Source organism: Hibiscus syriacus, unplaced genomic scaffold, assembly GCF_006381635.1.
Source record: "Hibiscus syriacus cultivar Baekdansim isolate YM2019G1 unplaced genomic scaffold, ASM638163v2 tig00110794_pilon, whole genome shotgun sequence".
In the NCBI taxonomy this organism is placed as follows: Eukaryota; Viridiplantae; Streptophyta; class Magnoliopsida; order Malvales; family Malvaceae; genus Hibiscus; species Hibiscus syriacus.
In genome coordinates, this window is record NW_024062865.1 from 91,123 (window position 1) to 107,174 (window position 16,052).

The 16,052-nt window shown below is 38.4% G+C and overlaps 1 pseudogene; it reads right to left on the reverse strand.

Annotated features, from left to right (window-relative positions):
* Positions 1–11,980: 11,980 nt before the first annotated feature.
* On the reverse strand, positions 11,981–14,409 carry LOC120141314 (annotated as a pseudogene).
* Positions 14,410–16,052: the final 1,643 nt, after the last annotated feature.

Below are 16,052 nucleotides of genomic sequence, written 5' to 3' on the forward strand. Positions count from 1 at the left end.
CAAAATCCCTAATTTGCAACTCTTCTCACTATGCCCCAAACTAAAACCCCTAAAATAATTTTCCCCAGAGGAGTCGAAACACTTTATTTCTCTATTACCTCTTTCTTGCATAATCACTCCTTTAATTTTTCCCATCCCAACACAACATGGAACAACAAACACGGCAAAAAATCGAGCAAACAGTGAAGGATATATTGAGCAAAGCCGATATGGAAGAGATGAGCGAGTTCAAAGTCCGAGTCACGGCCTCCGAGCTACTTGGAATCGACCTTTCTGATTTAAGTCTCAAAAAGTTTATTAGAGAATTGGTGGAGTCTTTTCTTCTCTCCACTGTCGAAGAAAATGGGTATGGAAAGGAACCGAATTCTAATCCATGTGAGGAGAAGGCTAAAGAAATTGTTACGGTTAACAAAGAAATCGACGGGGACGGAGATCGCCCTATTTGCAAGGTTCGAGTTATTTTGATTAGTTGTTGAATTTTTAGCCAATAGTAGTGGATTTTTTTAGTAATTGTAGATTCGTTTCGTCGTTTGGGAACACAAAATGATAATGAATAAATGATTTTTTTACTTTAGAAGCTAGCTTAGCTATCCGTTTCAGCTTAATTTGCTTGGGAACTGAAAATGAATAAATGTTTCAACTATCTTGTTTAGTGTACGTTAAACTTTTGTTGTTGGATAAACATACAATTATAGGTAAGTAGAGTTGTAAAGAACCCATGTTGTGACTGGTTTTCTTCTACTGAATCATTGCTTTTTATTGATGATATCTCTTTTTTTCAGCTTGCAGACATGACGAATGTGGTTGTTCATGAGTTTAGAGGAAAAAGTTATGAATCTGTTAGAGAATTCTATGTAAAAAATGGAAAAAACCTCCCATCTGCAACAGGTAATGATATATACATATATGCACCCCTTCTGCTACCTTCTTTCTATTTCCTTTTCGAATATATTCTTTTTCCTTTCAATTAACAAATGATCATGGAAATAAGAGACATTGTTTGTGTAACAACCCGAATATTTACAAAATAGTATTTAAGTGAAATTGGAGGTTAATTGTGAAAATTGGCAAAAATTTGGGGACTAAATTGAAAGATTTTAAAACTTGGAGCTTGTTTTAGAGTTAAATAAAATTCAGGGACTAAGCCTTGAATTTACCCAAAAAAAATTAGGTAAGTTTGGAGTTATATGTTATATACGTGTGGTTTATGTTTCAAAAACAGAAAACCACACTCACAAATTCCCTTCCCCTTACGCCGGTTTCCGACTTAGATCCCGACGCCGTCCGAATTCTGATCGTCGTTTTGAAACCACCGTTGTGTTCATCATCGAGCGAGGAACAAACCCTTCAAATTAATTGAAGCGAAAAGCTGCCAAGCGTCGGGAATTTTCAGTAAAAGTCTCGACGTTTTATTTAGCTCGATCGCAGGGAAAATCTCAAATTCATCATCGATCGTTGCTCCGGTTACAACACCTCCTGCACCATCGTGTTCCTTGTGTCGTTGCGAGTCCGTCGGTGTCAACCTTGTTTGCCGTCGACGGCGGCGCGTGAGGAGGTGGAGCAGTCAAAGATTCAGTCGAGTTGAAATCGAGCTCTCCGCCGTTCAAAAATTTGAACCGATCTTTGTAAGTATCTCGAAATCGTTCAAAATAATTTTTAGAAATTTTTCCGTAATTTTTAGACCCCCGGAGGAGGCTTCACGCGCCACACGCGCCCCCGCAGGGAGAGTGAGTGGTTGAAAACCGGTTTTGACCGGTCCGAACCGGTCTGAACCGGTTTGACCGGTCTGACCCGACCCGACCGTTGACCCAACCCGACCGTTGACTGTGATCGTTGACCTCCTTTGACCAAAATTTAAAATGGCTTTGACCGACCATTAAACGACCGTTAATCTTTTCCGAGTATACCTATTCTGATAGTTTTCGACGTCCCGAATCCGTTTCCGAAGTCTATTTCGTCAAATTCGAACCCGAAGGCCTCCAAATCGACGATCAAAGTGGTTGACTTTGACTTTGACCAAGAATTTAAATTTTCGAAAAGTCATACTTTATGTTTTTCGACGCCCTGATTCTGATTCCGCAATCCGTTTGGCCAAATTCAAACCTGAAATCCTCCAAATTGATAGTCAAACCCTGAAAATATTTATATACTTAAGAATTTTAGTTTTTAACAATTAAGTAAGATTTGGGGTTGATAAATTGTTATTATTTGAAGGTATAAGAAACTTTCCGGATCGTTCGACAGCTCGACTCAACTCTTCTAGATCAGTTAAACCACGTTCGAAAACTGTAACAGAGCGTTGTGAAACCAGCAATCAGTAAATCTACTATTTAAACCTATTATCGAGGTGTGTTCCCTAATTATTACTAAACTGTTTTATTGGTTTTAATATGAGGTACACTGAGTTCTTTGGTTACTGTTTTATTGATGCACCAATTTAATGTGATGATTTATGGAATTTGTAACACGGTGCAATTGAACTTTTGGATTGAATTACAATAGTATAGCTCTGATCAAGCTAATAAACAGAATGGACCTAATGTGACTCTTGGGGTCCCAAGATACATTAGGTTGACTTCCCTTGCTGTGTGCTTAGGGTAAGCTATATGGACTTGGACTTACGGGCCTAAGTATACAAGCTCTAAAGCTTATCCTTAGGTTAGCTTTCTTTTTGCTGTGTGCTTAAAGTAAGCTATATGGAAAATAGTTTTGGAAACTACTGATGGTGTACAAGAAAAGGGTTTAAACTATGATTTTCAAAAGTTAAACTCTTTTATGAATTTATGAGATTTACTGGACTATGATTTGTTTAATGTACCTATTGTGATTTTAAGGTAATATTGGGACACACTGAGCCTAGCTCACCTTTCGAAAATGTTTTTCCCCTTCCAGATACTGTTGGTTAGATATCTCGGTTCGAGCACTTGGAGGATCAACATATCTCTTGAAGTATATCTGATTGTAATGCTTTATCTTGCTAGTTGACTTTATTTTGGTGACATGGACCTTATTTTAAAGTATCGTATTTTAGGATGAAGATACTTTTACTATTACTGTTCGGTTTATTGTGATTTTGATTTTTAAGACCTGTTTTAAATTAATTTATTACTTATTGGTATTATATTTACAAGTTGGGTTTTGATAGTATAATATCATGTCATTTATAATGTGATTTTACAATGATTGAATAACGGTTTCAGAAAATGTCTTTAAGAATCATGTATGTGATCCACTAGACTTAGTCGAAACGCATAGGTCGGGTCTAGGGGGTTACATTTATTGGTATCAGAGCTTTTGGTTTTTAACCCTCGGACCGTGTACGAGTCCATATTGAAAAAACAGTTTTGAAATATTTTACAAAACAAGTTACAAAGGCCATGTCACAAAATTATTAAGATTTTTAAATTGTGTTCGAGACTCCAAATGCTTATCTAATCCTAAGATTTATCTTCAGTAGTAAACTTGAGATTCATCAAAATGAGCGCTAGACGTGGTCGTCAAACTAGCCGTGGACGAGATCGAGTGGCTAGATTTGCAGATCCGATCGATGAGATACGGGTAGATCCCTAACTTCCGATAGGTGATCTTGCTCCTACAACCCCAACGAATCTGCCTCCTGCCGCTGGTATTGGCATGACTATACCGATCATAGGAGCAACCGATATTGAGTCAGAGTCTACCGGAGTTGCTTTGGATGAGAATTTTGGTAGACAATTTCTGCAGTTGATACAGGGAGCAATCAGAGCTACTGGTTTTGTATCAGAGGTTCCTATTTCGCAGACTTTGATTGCCAATGGAGTTAGAACTTTTGGGGGACAGATTGGTGGAGCTCTTACTGAAGCTGAGGATTGGCTCCATGATACAGAGAGACGCATGGATCAGTTGGGTTTAGACTCAACTAAGAGATATCAGGGTGCTGTGGCAATGCCTACACTTGGTGGGAGTCAGTGACTAGTAGTGTTCCTACCGATCGTTTGACCTGGAATTTCCTTAAGGATCGCTTTCGGAGTCGTTTTCTGGGAGAGCGTTACTTAGCTCAGAGACGTCAGCAGTTTTAAGACCTGGTTCAGGGAGACATGACTGTTTCTGAGTATGAGATCGAGTTCTTGAAGTTGTTGAAGTATGGATTCAGTATGGTACCTACTGAGAGAGATCGATGTCATAAATTTGCCCTTGGACTCAGATACGAGCTGCGTAGGCAAGTTGTAACCCATAAGGATGAGATATTTGATGTGCTGGTGGGCAGAGCCAAAGATGCTGAAGAGGTGGAGGTTTTAGCTTCTGGTAGAGAGCGTGTTGAACAGGAACGATCTAAGAAATTTTCAGGCCCGATAGAGTCATCAGCACAGTCCGGAAAAAGAACTCGCACTTCAATCCCTTAGAGAAGCAATACACGTTTCAGGCCTGCAGCATCCTCACCGTTAGTTGGCAGTCGAGGCGGTTCCTCATCGTATTATCATGGGTTCCTCTGTGAGTTTTGTGATAAACAACATACAGAAGAATGTCGTAAGAAGATGGGTCTTTGCTATCAGTGTGGATCTAGTGGTCATTTTCGGAGGGATTGTCCTTAGCTAGCTTCGTTTGAGCAGACCGCTACCCAGACTCCTGTGCGTTCTCAGACTACAGTACAAACCCCAATTAGAGATCGTAATCAAGGAAAGACTCGAGGATCAGCATTCAGGACAGACAGTAGAGCCCGACCTCAGCAAAATAGAGGGCCAATAGTTTCTGAGGCTAGACAACCAGCTTTGGTTTATGCCACTAGACGTCGGGATGACAGAGATTAGCCTGAGGTTATTGCAGGTACATTTACTATTTATTCTATCCCATACTTTGCATTACTGGACAATGGCTCCACTCACTCCTATGTATCGAGCACGGTATCTCAAAACCTTCATATTCCGATCGAGAACACTGAAAATAATGTTACGGTTACGAGTCCAGTAGGACAGGCGATATTAGTGAATAAAGTATTTCGGCGTTGTCCTCTGGAGGTTAAGGGAGAAATTTTTCTCGCTGATCTTACGAAGCTTCCTTTAGAGGAGTTTGATCTAATTCTTAGGATGGATTGGTTGACTAAACACAAGGTAAATCTGGATTGCGAGTACAAGAGAGTTACTCTGAAAACTTCTGATGGTCGGATTGTTGTGTTAATTGGTGAACGTCGCGGCTATCTCTCCAATATAGTTTCAGCGATGGAAATTGATCGTATGATCCGGAAGGGATATGAGACTTTCATTGCTTGTATTTTGAACACCAAAGGTGCATTGTCCACGATCGAGGAGATTCGTACAGTTAGCGAGTTTCCTGATGTTTTTCCGGAGGAGTTGCCTGGGTTACCTCCTGATAGAGAGGTAGAGTTCGAGATTGAGACTTATCCGGGATCTGCACCTATTTCTATGGCACCTTATCGCATGGCTCCAAAAGAACTTAAGGAGTTGAAGGTCCAATTGCAAGAATTATTCGATCGATGATTTATTCGGCATAGTACTTCACCATGGGGAGCTCCAGTTCTGTTCGTGAAAAAGAAGGATGGGTCGCTAAGATTATGTATTGACTATCGGAAGTTGAATCAGATGACGATCAAGAATAAATATCCACTACCCAGGATTGATGACTTATTTGATCAGTTGCGAGGAGCTACTGTATTCTCTAAGATTGATCTTCGTTCGGGGTATTATCAATTGAAAGTTAAAGGATTTGATGTTGCAAAGACGGCCATTCGCACTAGATATGGTCATTATGAATTCTTAGTGATGCCTTTTGGTTTGATGAATGCTCTTTCAGCTTTCATGGATTTGATGAATCGGGTGTTCCGACAATATTTGGATCAATTTGTGGTGGTCTTTATTGATGATATTCTGATCTATTCTCGTACTGAGGCAGAGCATGACGAGCATTTGAAGATTGTTCTGCGGACTTTGAGAGAGCATCGTCTATATGCCAAACTAAGCAAGTGTGAGTTTTGGCTTCAAGAAGTGTCGTTTCTGGGGCATATTATTTTTGCGCTATTATTTCTGCGCGAGGTATTCAGGTCGATCCAAGCAAGATTGAAGCTATTGTGAATTGGAAACGACCCAAGAATATCACTGAGATTCGCAGTTTCTTGGGCTTGGCTGGTTATTATCGACGTTTTGTTGAGAGCTTTTCGATCATTGCTTCTCCTTTGACAAAGTTGTTAAGGAAGAATGTGCCGTTTGATTGGGGTGAGGCACAACAGGAGAGCTTTGAGAAATTAAAGGCGGTATTGACTCAAGCACCAGTATTGATTCAACCAGAGTCCGGGAAGGATTTTACAGTGTATAGTGATGCGTCACACTCAGGACTCGGCTGTGTTCTAATGCAGGAAAGTAAGGTGGTGGCTTATGCATCCCGTCAGCTGCGACCGCATGAGTGTAATTATCATACTCATGATTTGGAGTTAGCAGCAGTGATTTTTGTCTTGAAGATTTGGAGACACTATCTTTATGGAGAGAAGTGTTACATTTTCACGGATCATAAGAGTTTAAAGTATATTCTGACCCAGAAGGAGCTTAATTTGAGACAGCGACGCTGGCTAGAGCTTCTAAAGGATTATGATTGCGTGATTGATTATCACCCTGGTAAAGCTAATATTGTAGCGGATGCTTTGAGTCGAAAGGCGGTAACAGAGTTGAGATCTTTAATGGCCAGGATGAATTTATATGACGATGGCACTCTGTTAGCAGAATTACAAGTTAAGCCGACCTTGGTTGATGAGATCAAAGCTAAGCAGCCCCTTGATAGCTCCTTGCTTTCCATCTTTGAGCAAGTAGAGCAAGGGACAAGCTCAGATTACGCCTTGATCAAGATGAAGTTTTATGCTTAAAAGGTCGGTATTGTGTGCCTGATGATGCTGAGTTGAGGCAGACTATCCTTACTGAAGCTCATAGTAGTCCATATGCTATGCACCCCGGTGGAGATAAGATGTATCGGAATTTGAGAGAGATGTATCATTGGGTCGGCATGAAGAAGGACATCTCGAATTTTGTGGCGAGGTGTTTGACTTGTCAGCAAGTTAAGGCGGAACATCAACATCCATCAGGTTTGTTACAACCTATCAAGATTCCTGAATGGAAATGGGAGCGTATTACTATGGATTTTGTTACTGGTTTACCTATGACTCCTTCGAAAATGACTCAATTTGGGTGATTGTTGACAGACTTACAAAGTCAGCTCACTTCATTCCTGTACGGGTAAATTATACGTTGGACAAGTTGGCGAGGTTGTATATTTAAGAGATTGTTAGATTGCATGGTGTTCCGTTATCTATCATTTCAGATCGAGATCCGAGATTTACTTCGAGATTTTAGAATGCGCTACATACGGCTTTGGGTACGAGATTGGATTATAGTACTTCCTTCCACCCGCAAACTGATGATCAATCTGAGAGAGTAATTCAGATTTTGGATGATATATTACAGGGTTGTGTAATTGATTTTCGTGGTAGCTGGGAGAACTTTTTGCCTTTGGCTGAATTCACTTATAATAACAGTTACCAGACCAGCATTCGTATGGCACCCTATGAAGCACTTTATGGGCGTAGGTGTCGCACCCCGATTTGTTGGACTGAGTTGCGTGATAGGAAGACTTTGAGACCTGATTCCGATTCCGCAATCCGTTTGGCCAAATTCAAACCCTAAATCCTCCAAATTGATAGTCAAACCCTGAAAATACTTATATACTTAAGAATTTTAGCTTTTAACAATTAAGTAAAATTTGGGGCTGATAAATTGTTATTATTTGAAGGTATTAGAGACTTTCCGGATCGTTCGACAGCTCGACCCAACTCTTCTAGATCAGTTAAACCACGTTCGAAAACTGTAGCAGAACGTGTTGAAACCAGCAATCAGTAAATCTACTATTTGAACCTATTATCGAGGTGTGTTCCCTAATTATTACTGAACTGTTTTATTGGTTTTAATATGAGGTACACTGAGTTCTTTGGTTACTGTTTTATTGATGCACCAATTTAATGTGATGATTTATAGAATTTATGACACGGTGCAATTGAACTTTTGGATTGAATTACAATAGTATAGCTCTGATCAAGCTAATAAACAGAATGGACCTAATGTGACTCTTGGGGTCCCAAGATACATTAGGTTGGCTTCTCTTGCTGTGTGCTTAGGGTAAGCTATATGGACTTGGACTTACGGGCCTAAGGATACAAGCTCTAAAGCTTATCCTTAGGTTGGCTTTCTTTTTGATGTGTGCTTAAAGTAAGCTATATGGAAAATAGTTTTAGAAACTACTGATGGTGTACAAGAAAAGGGTTTAAACTATGATTTTCAAAAGTTAAACTCTTTTATGAATTTATGAGATTTACTGGACTATGATTTGTTTAATGTACCTATTGTGATTTTAAGGTAATATTCGGACACACTGAGCCTAGCTCACCTTTCGAAAATGTTTTTTCTCTTTCAGATACTGTTGGTTAGATATCTCGGTTCGAGCACTTGGAGGATCAACATATCTCTTGAAGTATATCTGATTGTAATGTTTTATCTTGCTAGTTGAATTTATTTTGGTGACATGGACCTTATTTTAAAGTATCGTATTTTAGGATGAAGACACTTTTACTATTACTGTTCGGTTTATTGTGATTTTGATTTTTAAGACCTGTTTAAATTAATTTATTACTTATTGGTATTATATTTACAAGTTGAGTTTTAATAGTATAATATCATGTCATTTATAATGTGATTTTACAATGATTGAATAACGGTTTCAAAAAATGTCTTTAATAATCATGTATGTGATCCACTAGACTTAGTCGAAACGCATAGGCCGGGTCTAGGGGGTTACAATTTGTTTTCTGTTGTCGCTTATAGCGAAACCTGAGTCACAGTGGATAAGAAATAGTTATTCTTTTTACTTGTTTATCATTTAATTGATTGAATTTGTGTTTTGGTTATCTGCACTCTGGACTGACTTGCTCATCTTAATGTCTAATGGTTTTCTATTATTTTTTTCCGGTTACCGAGTTGATTGTTTTATCATGCTATATTCTATATTGGTACCAAGCTTCTCTCTCAACGTACATATCCTTTTTCCTACTCCAGGAGTTACCATGGCAATTGAAACCTGGTCAGCTTTAAAGAATAGTTTCCCTGCAATTGATGAAGCTATTATTAAGATGCAATCAAATTTAAGGTGGGATTCCATTTTGAGTTTTGATGTTAGCAATATAGTAGTTTCTTTATTTGTTTCCTAGGCTGCCAATGATATACAGGAAATTAGCTGACCCTATTCCCATATGTAATGGGATAAGGGGAGGTAGGGTAGTAGGCTGCCCCCAACGCCAGGTTAAGAGCAGCTTCCGTGGAAGACATCGGTTATGAATTGCCCTCAATGAGACTCGATCCCACGACCACAAGGTTAAGAGTTTTGCCAATGATATACAGGAAGTTTCCAGTAAAGTCAATAACTAAGGATAAATGTAGAGTTGCTTATGTCTAGATTTGCAGGTTCTCTGCCTGCAAATTTAAATATTGCTCGAAATTGTTCAACTTGAGAGCCTTCAGTGTAACGATGTACTGAATTTGAACCTTGAATAAATATATGCAGAAAAAGAACTGTTGGTCAACAGAATGGAGATATGTCTAATCCAGTGACTGCTATTTCTCATGAATTTTCCCCTATTGAAACCACTCGTTTTGATGGAAAGAATTACCATTGCTGGGCAGAACAGATGGAGCGATTCTTAAAGCAATTGCAGATTGCTTACTTGCTTAAGGATCCTTACCCTGGTCTTAATCTTAGTCCTGAAGCAACCAGTGAAGAACTGGCTCAAGCCGAAGTTTCTGGAAAGAAGTGGATGAATGATGACTACCTTTGCCGCCTCTGCATTTTGAACTCTTTATCTGATGACCTGTATTATCAATTCTCAAAGAAAGCTAAGTCCGCTAAAGAGCTGTGGGAAGAGCTAAAATTGGTTTATCTTTATGAGGAATTCGGAACAAAGAGAGCTCAAGTTAGAAACTACCTTGAATTTCAGATTGTCGATGGAAAATCAATTGTTGAGCAAATGCAAGAACTCAACAACATTGCTGATTCTATTGTTGCATCTGGGATAATGGTTGATGAGAATTTTCATGTTAGCGCCATAATTTCCAAGCTTCCACCATCCTGGAAGGATTTCTGCATTAAGCTGATGCGTGAAGAACATCTTCCTTTCTGGATGTTGATGGAACAAATAAGAGTTGAGGAGTCTTCCCGTCACAGAGTCAAACAAGCAGAGGATTCACAAACTGCAAGCTTTCATCCAGTCTACAATCTTGGCCCAAGGATGAAGGATATGAAGAAACCAGGGGTGCCTTGGAAAACGCAAGAATCGGAAATACACAGTAAGCCCTTAATACGTAGCTACTGTGGCAGGAACGGGCATATTTCCAGGTTCTGCCGTGATAGAAAAGGTGGAAACAACGCCTGATGTTGCAGAGGTAAACATGGTTGATAGTAATGTGTAGTTAATTGAGACGGATGCTGTTTTCGTAGCTGAGGTATCCTATTTAGTTGTATTAGGGAACCAACGGTGTATCATTTTAGCTGCTCAAGTGTGGATTCCACACTGTTGCTTTCTTTTATATGTATTATTATGTACAAGCGTGAACCATTTTATGCAGATGGAACGTTTTGTAAATGGTTTTAGTTCGGTACCATTTTGGTTTTAGTTGACTGAACATTATACCTAATAAATTTGACACAATATACGAATAAATATTATTTTATAATAATCTCATAGTATTAAAAAATTAATGAATACGATGAAACAAATACGACAGCCGTTAATATGCAAAAAATGAACTGCTGTGATTTAATCTCATCCTTATGCTTTGGAAACAGGTACATCAACATTTAACTATTGAACTTGTTTATCTTCTGTTTTTAATTTGGTCTCTAAACATTTTTAGTCCACATTAATTCTAGAATTTGATAATTTTTTACTATAATTTTTAGTCCGCTCGATGACGTCATTTTGAGAATATACCACATGATCACTTGGAACTTTTATATATATATTGCATGGTGATGTGATACAATACCTAATTGAGAAAAGTTACCAAGTTTCATCACTAATATTAAAAAAATCAGGGGATCAAATTGAGAGAAATTGATATATTCATGGACTAAATGTAGCCTTACACCTCTCGTAAATTTGGGGTATGTTTGAAAATTTCCCCGTCCTCGTGAAATGATAGAACTACAGAGAATGTCAAATTCAAAATAATAAACTATTATGTATACCCCATAAATAAGAAGCAAGTGAAAGGGGGGCTTAGATTTGGACAATAAGGCAACGTGGGAGATGGGATCTAAGGCAAATAGACAGAGAGCAAAAGGTTGAAGCAATGGCCCCCTCATTTTTGGCCATATGTTTCAGCAGTTATCCGTTTTTCAAATTTCAGACAGCGACATATTTCAATAAAGAAAAAAGATGGTGCACATGGCAGCGTTTTCAAGCTAGCACACGTTTCAGATGGAAGAAGGTTGAAGATGAAGTAATTAAAAAAACGATTAAACTAAGAAAAAATACTCTCCCCCGCAAGGGCTTTTCGAGGTTTGGGTTTTATCAGCAAAAACACATGTGATGATCTGGGTTTGTCAAGCTTTTTGAACGATTTGTTCAAACTTGAAAGAAGAAAGAAAACACGTGCTGCTTGAATGTTATTTGATTGGCTAGAAACACTGGAGCAACGCGGGTTAAATAGGACCACTTAACCCATATCTACACAGTTATTGAACAAGATCTGCTTGCTTTATCAAATGGTTATTATTATTCTACCTTCTTTTCTAATTCTTGGTTCACAATTTTATTTTCTGATTCTTGAACAAGATTTGTTCACAATTTGTTCAGTTTTCGCTTGTGAATCTGTCATGTTTGACAGAAGACTCTGCCTATGTATGCTACGGTGAAAACAGGTTTCCACCTAATCAAAGACCGAAACAACATGCAAGCTTAACAAAAATAACATAGAAATTTAATTAATGTTGCAAAAATAACTCATTTTGACAGAATGTATATAATAATATGAACAAATCACATAAACTTTGCTTCCCTACTTGGTCAATAAGTAGTTACTTCTACTCCTACCAGGCCCCTCATGCTCCCCTTGCTGTATAATCCAAAAACCTCTGAAGAAGCTTCAAATCAGGTTCTTCACATTAATTTTTATGCCTATGGACAACGTTAAAATGCAATTGTGTGCTACCCAAGAGATGATGGTAATGGCTGTAACGAATTCGGACTGCGCAAGAATGCTGCCATCAGTTTTTCCCTTGTTACTTGTTCAGATCCTTGAGACTTGATAACAAATGTATGAAACACTGTGTCGTCTGCTGCAACAAGTTTAGACTCGAGTATGTTGATTTCTGCTGCTTTGAATGCCTGGATTACTCTTGATGCAGGGTGTGAATCTAAAGGAGAGCTTACTCTTACAACAACTTCATCATGAACCGCTTGAACATCGATATTAGCTGCTCCAATACAATTCTCTGTGTTGGGGTTAGGATCTAACCCTGCTGAATCTCTTGAAGTACTACCGAATTTCTCCCTTTCAGATTCCATGACTTTCAGTTTTGCCTGAAGCTCGTTGATGTAAGCGATTGCATCTCCTAACAATGAAGCCTTGTCCATCTTGGATATATTGGGCACCACAGATCGTAAAGCATAGAACCGCTGGTTCAGCTTCTCACGTCGCTGCCTCTCGGCTTCAACATGATTAAGAGGTTCTTCTCTACCATTAGCAGGTTTTCGACCCCTTTTCCGAGGTCTCCTTTCATCAGCCGCATTCGGTTTCTCTTCCTTGCAAGGAGCTTCAACATCCGAGTGCTCAGATTCAGCACTTAATGGATGTGTAGTTGCAGAAGAAGGCCTTGAGGTAGCCCCTGAAAAACCAATTTGCATTTGAACAGGCTTTTGCGATTGATACTGATTAAGCTGAAACTCCTCTCTAGCTCCATTAACAAGCTCCTGAACATTATTTGTCGAGTGTTGAGAACCATAAAAGTTGGTAGAACTCCCTTGTTTCACACCATGAAGCCAACTTGAACCATGAACACCATTTTGAATCCTAGAGAATGGAAGCTTACCACCGTTAGCATAAGCTGCCCCTGTTGGTCTATCTTCCATCTTTCTAACAGTGAGTTTCTCCTGATGATGGGAATGAACATGTGAAATGTTGTTCAGATCCTGCCCAAAAATCTTTGGAACACCTTCCACAATCCCCAAATTCAAAAAATGGGAAGAGTCCTCATGTTTCTTCTCATCCACCACAGGTACTGCTGCTACACCCATTTGATTCACCCCATCGACAGAAGAATTCGACGAAAACGAACTTCTTATGGACTGCAACAACTCTAAGCTTTCAGGCACCGATCTCATCGACCCCAATTCGACAACACCAACATCAGTAGGGACCAAAACAATGGTTTGAATACCGGCAGACTTTGTCAAAAAGACCGAACACAATAATCCAAACCCAATTTCAGTGCATCTGAGACCCATACATGTTTCCCGGACAAAAACACTTCCCAGGGCCTCCCTCTCCTGGTGGGAAAGAAAAATACATGGAAGCTAAAAAGAACATCTCAGTATCAGTAACTCTGTCCAATCCAAGTGCATAATCATCCTCATCTGATCCGCCGAACAAAGTATGCAATTTCTGCAAAACCCTTTTCCTCATATTCTGCTGAGTCTCGTCTTCGAGGCGAAGGCTAAGAACCCGAACCGTTTCGGATTCTTCTCCTTCTTTAGGCTCTCGACAACACCCATCGCCCCATCCGAGGACCCAGTCACCGGTCTTGGAACGCGAAATTTGCCAGAAAATGGCGTAGTTCCAGCTGAAATTAGAAGCGTCGGGGTGGTCCACGAGATCTGAGAGCTTGTTTTGGAGATTTTCCTCACTGGTTACTGTCATTAAAAGGTTCTCATTTGAAACTGAGTTTATCAAGTAGTCAAATGCTCTTATTCCTAATACAGCGGCAACCATGGCCTTAACTTCATCGTTCCAAGCACTACCTCCTATACCCAATTCAATTTTCATCTCCTAAACCACTCCAAACAACCCAATCCAGAACACCCCGCCCCCAAAATAATGAATAAAGATGAAAAGTTTCCAGAATACCCAGATCAAATCTCACCCGTAAAAGAAAGAAAAAAAATCAATGCATTTATAACTAAACTAGAACCACCATGAGCTTATCTCTACATGCACAACATAGAGCAACCATTTCCACTCTTTCCAGATCTTACTAGATCCTAAAACCCATAAAAAAATAAGCGAACATCAAAGCGAAAAAGACATAATAATTGAAGAAATACACACCAGTTTACATGGAAAAACAAGTTTGGGATCAGAAGAGTGCAAAAGACACAAGGCACTGTCAAAAACAAAAAACACACACAAAAAGGAGTTTCCACAGAAAACAAAAGGTTCAGTTGAAGAGAACGGAAGAAGTAATAAGGGCTTCTTTCAATTTCCTTTCGGAAACAAATCGTAAGAAAAATAACAGAGGAAATTGAGAATCGATTCTTTTTCTTTATTTTTTCTAAAATCCTAAATACAAGTGGATCATGGTTAAGTAGGGAGATTAGGGTTAAACACTAAGGTAAAATTTGGATTTAACTTCTAATTTGTTTTAAAGTTAGAGGATAAGTCGGCCAAGGAATTTTTCGTTTAATTATTATTATTGTACTGAGAAAGATTTGGACATCATTTTCCATAGAATAATAATAATAAGTTTAAGATGTAATTTTATTCTTATAATAAATTTGAATTATTAATGTTGTTCTTATTTTTTAATTATATTACTTTTTTTTTATTTATCAAATTATATTAATTTTATTTTTAATAGATAAAAATTATCAGTGATCTTTATAATGTAATGTAATAATTGATTATATTAGTGTGATAATTTATTATATTGATATGATATTTTATATAATTAATGTGATATTTCATATGTGAATAATGATATGACAAGTAGTAGGGATGGCAAACGGGCGGGTCGGGTGCGGGTACACCCTCTCCTATCCTCATACTCACCTAATATTTTTCAATCCACCACCCATGATTGGTACAATTTTTCAAATTTCACACCCGTCCACGCAGGTACATTTTCAAATCTATCCCCACACCCACTACCCACTAGCGACATACACATCTAGACCCGCCTGATAGCAAACTAATGGGATATTGGAGTTGGTTCCCAGACAGTTCGTGATAGGGTAGCAACGCATACTTCAATTTGTCAGAGGAGTGGCTCTATGAATGTTATAGAGACAGATTGTAGGGAGCATGTAGTCGCAAAGTTGGGATTGTTGAGTTGCTTTTGATGTTAATGCTCATAGTGCGCCTAATATAGGTTTTGAGGGGCTAAAGAACATGGAAACTGTTGTTTTTTATGTTAATGCATATAGAACGGTTAATTTGTGTTTGGATGGGCAGCATGGGCTAAAGAACATAGAAAGTGACGTGGTTATTGGGATTATGGGTTTAATCAAAGAGCCGAATATTTCCCTAATTAAAGACCAGATTAAAGACTAAATATCCTTAATATTTGGTTAAATTATATGTTATATATTATACAATATTAAAATTTATAAATTAGTCTCTAAAATTACACCTAAATTCATAATGGTCCAAAATTTAATAGATATTTAGCTGGGCGGACGGATGCGGGGAGGGTAATGTCTCAAACCCATTACCCGCCCACCACCCACGACGGGTACCACTTTATAAATTCACACCCGCCCATTACCCGCTAAAATTATACATATCCCCGCTCCAATTGGAGCGAATGCGGTGCGGAATCCACGAAACTGTACCCGTTTGCCATCCCTAAAAAGTATATTTAATTATTTTTTATCGAGTTTGAAAACATAATTGATTATTTTATAATTTTTTATATTTTTAAATTTAATATTTTTATAATGTTTTAGTAATTTTATATTTTTTATTAAAATTAAATTAACTTTTTATTGAAAAAATATTTTTCTGATTTGATTAAATGTTAATTAAATTAAACTT